This window comes from Taurulus bubalis (genome assembly GCF_910589615.1).
Source record: "Taurulus bubalis genome assembly, chromosome: 15".
Classification (NCBI taxonomy): Eukaryota; Metazoa; Chordata; class Actinopteri; order Perciformes; family Cottidae; genus Taurulus; species Taurulus bubalis.
The window spans coordinates 10,861,151-10,867,324 of record NC_136603.1 but is presented as its reverse complement, the minus strand read 5'-3'; positions in this window follow the sequence as shown (position 1 = coordinate 10,867,324).

The window sequence follows — 6,174 nt, the reverse complement described above, 5'->3', positions numbered from 1 at the left end:
TAGATGATGACATGAAAAACATAATGTTTTGAGCCATCCTATAGTGCTCTGGATCTCAGGATGGCAATGTTGTTAGTTGTGAGTTTCACCACTTTGGTTCACCATTTTGATTTGATACCCCGAGGATGAATCCTACTGATTTTGGTGATCACCTGACTTTTACATTAGCAGCATCACAAGGTCCACATTTGGGGTTTTGAGTGAAATGTCTCAGCCACTATTGAAAGGATTGCCATACAATCTGGTCCTCAAATTCTTTCCCGCTTCTGGATGACTTGAAACAACTTTGGTCATAACTTCATTTTTTCTTTTTGCTCGATCATCTGGTCAACATTTAAATTAGTCCAGTACTTTTGTTTGTGACCAAATACCTGCAAAACTAATAACATCCCAGCAGCACTGTCATTGTAGGCTCATTGCCAATCTAGCATTAGCATTTAGCTCAAAGCACTTCCTGCACAGACACAGCACCGCAATGCGGTTTATTGTTTCATGCTCTGGCGTCATTGTTTTTGTGTGAAGTATGGCAGCTATTGCAGGGTTTGGAAACAATACGTGCACTACATGATGCAGAGGGTGAGCTGGAACATTTTCTAAAGATGAGGCAGAATAAAGACCAGACCTGGGTGCAGAATGCATGTTGTTGCTCAGCGTGGCAGCTCGTTTGCCTCTTTACAAGAACAGGATAAATACTATGGTGAAGTGAGTGCAATGCCAGCCATGTATTATCCAATAAAGCTTGTCAGGAGACTAATATGTGCTATATCTGTGCAACATTCAAAATAGGTTTAATTAGCATTTTCTGAGCAAGACTAGCAATTATAGAAGACGGTCTAGATTATTGTGTGAAGGTTCAATGCAAAAGTCAGAGTTTTCCAGTGAGATAATTACAGATTTTGTCTGTCTGACCTGCAGCGCAGAAAATGCGTCTGCTCCAATGCCTTTGTCCATGTCCGCAAGTGCTGATGTGCACATGAGTCCACTTCTAGGTCTATGTGTGAGAGAATATATACAAATATTGAAATAAACTGGAAAAGTGTGTGTCTCAGGTCTCGCTGTTGTGTATTTGTATATAAATGTGAACTTGTGTCAAGACCTGTTATTTTCATGAAACCATTTGTGACACTGTGGCACCACCCCAGTCCAAATTAGAGTCTGTTTCTCTAGATGACACATTATCTCACCCTGCAGTCTGAAACAGTATAATATGCCTGATTAATTTTGTGTTCAATTGTTATACTATTCATGATGTTCTGTGACATAGTACAGTAAAGTTCTGAGACACTGTGCACAAGCAGCTCAGCCTTTCCAAACCCTTTCTGTGGACTGGTCGGCTGGCTGCCACTTTTAGCACTCTAAGGTAAACCAGCTAAATTACTGTGGCAAGCTGTGAAATGCCATTTCTTTCCTATTTAGAGAGGTGTCAGCTCAGTCTTAAATTGTGTTTGTGTGTCAAGGCAGAATCCGTTTATTGGACAAGCTGTGACCTGTGACTTTTAAGACATAGTTTAACAATAACAAGTTAGTTAGTTCATTCAACATTTCTTACACATTCTTACACATATACTAATAATAAATAAGCTTTTAATTGTACGGAGTAACTGTCTGTTATCTGTGCATTTGACAATAAAAATATATTGAATCTTGAATCTTGAATATAAGGCTACGATTTAGAGCCTGGGTAGAGGACTGATGACCTGGGTTTAAACCCCAGGTTAACATACAACCACCCTGGTGCTGGCACTTGAGATATTGCACAATAAAGTACCACATTTCTCCTTTTCCAGCAAATAAAAATGAGGACAGACAAGACAACACTGTGTCTTGAATGTCAATGTTGTTGCTAAATGGGTTACATTTCCAATTTAGCTCCAGGCTATGAGTACTTTGGGACCAGGGGGGACTCAAAGGAGCAGAGAAAACCTCTTAAAACCATCATGCTTAGAGCTAGTTAGCACAACAGCTTATTCACACCTCCATGCGAATGACTTTATGGACCTGAACGCTGAACTGCACCAGTTGGAGTAATTGACTGTCTAAATAGCTGCAGCTAAGATTAGATCACCTCGAAGCATTAAGATAATTAAAAAGACACACTTTAGTCTGTGCTTGTTTAGACTCGGGGTTCCTTAACTGTTTCAAGGCAAACTGGGAACATTTGTTGTCTCGCCCTATAGAATCCAGATTTAATAAAATAGGGCTGCTGTGTTTATCTGTGAGGGGTGACAGTAGACAAGGCAGAAACATGCCCCTGAGGAATTGTGTTTATCAAAAACTGTTTCAAGTTTGATAATTTCTGTGTCAAAAACAAGATCATAGAGATACCTAGATTTGGATTTGATACTATGTATGTTATACCAATCTCATATCTGAGAGTGGTATCAATCTTCTCATCTAACACACATTGTAGCAAGAAAGCATATAAACATATTTCCCAAAAATGTCAAACCTTTAGTGTATTTTACAGCAGGATGACCCTCATCTCTCCAATGGTTAGGAAGAATTTCCCAAAACACACTGATTAATCATAAGAGAGAAAAAAGGCAAAGACAATATACTTCAGATTTGATAGACACAGAGAAATCTTCCTCATACAAGAGATGAGCAACATAATTGGTTGATGCTATTTGCATGTCATAAAATACAAAATACAACGTGAACTGATTTTGTTAAAAAAAAAAATTTGCTCTCTTTGCATATAAGACTTTATAATAAATCACCTCTGGCCACATCCACAATTGAATCATCAATAACACTAGCACCGCTTTCACTGTATATACTTGCATTTTCTTTATTATTTAATTTTCTTAAATGAATATGTTCTGCTCTGCTATTTTATTGTACTGTATATATTGAGTATTTCCCATACTTAATATTGTTATGTCTACTATGTAACTTGCTTGCTACTGCTACAAACAAATTCCCCCCCGGGGATGACTACATATGTATCTATCTATCTATCTATCTATCTATCTATCTATCTATCTATCTATCTATCTATCTATGAAAATACAGCGTGAAATCGAATAGTCTTTCATAAGTAATTCATGGATCTCATTAGACCAAGTTAGCACAACATTGAGTCATTTATGTTGTTTGTCTGAGTGTAATGAAATAATGTGTAACTCTGCTAATAAGCTGTCGTTGCAGTAACAGTTATGGAGAACAAGCACGAATCAGAATAATCTTTATTGGACGAGCATGTGTACACATACTCCAGTTGGAGCAACAGAAAACCAGAGACAGGAATGTCTCACCTGAGCTTTTGTTATTGACATTTCCTATTGGTTAGTGTTTCATGCTGATTTACGGCCCCTGTTATGGGGCGCATATGTAAAGGTCCGCAGGCTACCAGACGTCATGCCTCCAGGATCCCCCCATAGCAGCCCCCACCTCTCTTGACCACACTCACTATTTAACTTCCTCAAAGGGTGTCAACCCCCTTCCCCTCTGTCTCTGCTCTTCATCAGCTCTCTCCTTCTTTTACTCTAACCAGACCTGGATCACCTTCTTTTTTTTAAACTCCCTTGCCTATCCATGTCTCTCTTTCCCCTCCATTTTATCTTGCCTCCTCTTGATTTGATCTATTCCTTCTATTCATTCTGAAGTCAGAGCCTGCATAAAGCTCCAAGGACACGAAGACATGACCAAAACCAAGAAGACTGTTGGGAGTCTTCAGTCTAATTTATAACATTTGAACGCCATTCTTTGCTTATCCGCAACAACAGTGCTGTGATTGATTTGCTTCAGTATGGGTGGTCCCATGGGAAATCGAACTCTTCACCCTTTTTATTTACACTTGCTCAAATGTACAACTGAATAGAACAATTGTAATAAAAACTTGAAAACAACTGGCTTCCAGATCTTTCCTCATGTTTTCTGTTGTTTAGAACATTTCAATATTTTTAATACTTCTTCCTGAGGGTGCAGTGGTCTTTCAGCAGCAATTTACTGTTGCCTTTTTGTGATAATATAATGGCTACATCTGCAGACAATAGACCTACAGCTCACTGATGGCCCCCTCTTAACCTTCTCCCCTCCGTTTTTCTGCTCAGTCTTTTTCCTCCTCTCTCCCCACTGCCCTGAGGGTCAAATGCTCAGGGTCTTTCTCTGCTGTCCATGTGTGAGATTTACTCAAACAAGCTCTGTGTGTTATTCAAGAAAACACAACAGGGATTTGTTGGCTATATCTGAGCATCTCTTGAGAGATCCCTCTCTCCTTTAAGCACTTAGATCCTTATGTTCTGACATGAATAACTGCTGTGCACCAAAGTGGTACTTCTTGCTGTTTAGTCGTCCAGCTACTAAATCTCTGAGATAGAGAGTCATGCTGAAAAAAGGCACATGTTTTTTTGTTCTCTGTAACTGCAAAGCCATCCTGCCAGTATGTAGACTTACAGCTGAGGGTCACTGTTAGTTATGGGTAATAATACTTTTTTTTTTAATAGTAGAATCAGTACTGCAAGCTAAAACTCATTCTTAGAACACACTTATCAGACATAGATATTATTTTAGTACCATAAAACAGGGCAGAAGTAAAACCAAAAGGGTGGTTCCGTTAGCTTAGCATAACTGCTTCAATGAGGCTATAACCACATCGCCCTCCCCAGCCATCTCAAATACCTTTGCTTCCAACTGAGAGTAAAGTAATACAAAAATACGTCCTTGTGACCATCCAACCATCAGTCCAGTGGACCCCTGTCATCGCTCCCTAAGCTCCAGGCTCTCACTTGGCCAGGCCAGCCTCGACCTCGTGGAGAGCTGGAACTTCAAATCAATAATAGACCACAAGGTCCTGGACCTAGTGCCCCAGTGTGACCCTGAGGCTCTGAGATAGCACTCATTCAAAGTCAGGAAGGTTATCTGTCATGAAAAACATGAATATTAAAAGGCTTTGATAGCCAGGGTTGATTTATGTAATGTAATTAACATTCAATTACATTGAGAATAATTATTGCCTTGTAAAGAAAGATTGATGAAGATTGTAATTTCAGGGTAAATGGTAAATCAAGTAAACATGCTGACAGTCTGTTGACTTTTTCAATATTTGAACGCCAGGATCTTTCCCTAATCTCTGCTTTGAGTAACTAAATATGACAACAAAAATTAGTTAGTTACCGTCAGATATTCTGCAGGGATGGCATATTTATGAACGCCAACCCCGGAAGTTAGCATTGCACTGGTTCCCTCGACAAAAAGATAATGGGATTTTTTCTTTGGATTTTGGATTATTTCAGAAAATATAAACTCTGTAGCAAACACAAGTTTATGATGTATGTTTTCTTCAGCAAGATAATCTTTACAAATGAACACCACTTTAATGATTTCTGAACAGTGAACGCAGTTGGCAGAAGTAAAAAGCCAACGCTATGCTAGATGAACTACACCCTTGTTACATGAGTGGAAGTTTACACAACGAGGCTGTGAAGTCTGTGAAGGTGGACTAGTCTGTGTGATGGTGTTTTGTAGTCACATTTAGCCATTTGTTGATACCTACCATTTTTAAGACAGTATTTATGAAAAGTATTAAGAAGAAAACGCTAGAATTTCTTAAGCATGTGCTAACCACAGACCTTTTTTCAGGCACCTAACCAAAAACTCATTTAAAAAAACCATTGACTTCAAGACGAGGGAATCAGAAGTGCAGTGTTCTAGGACTCATTCGTGCAGCACTCTATTGTATTGCAAGTCTGGACGTTGAGGGGAAAACAAATGTAATATAGAAGGTAACATTTTGTTTTATGTTCGGTATGAATATTTTTGCAACTTGACATTGATGACTTTTGTTCTCATTATTTGATTAATAAAAGGTAATTCAGGTGGAATTATACTTGTGTATGTTTTTGTAACATTTCAACATACTGAGCTAGTTGAACTGAAATATCATATTGTGACATGCATCAAACTAATGCTTTCTTCACATATGTATCCATTTTGCATTTGCACGAGCAGGAAACGGAATATTCAAGAATGCTGATTTTAATGAGAGTGTTTGGTCTGACGGGTCAGTGTTCTTGATTTTAACCCACAGCCTCAACCTGCATGAGCCATATTTTATGGAAAGCTCTTGGCTTCATGCCCTTTCTGATCCCTCTATTCCTGTTTTCAGTTTTTGAAATGACCGTGACAGAGAGTGGGTACGTTTGTAATACAACCTTTTTCTTTTGTTGCAAG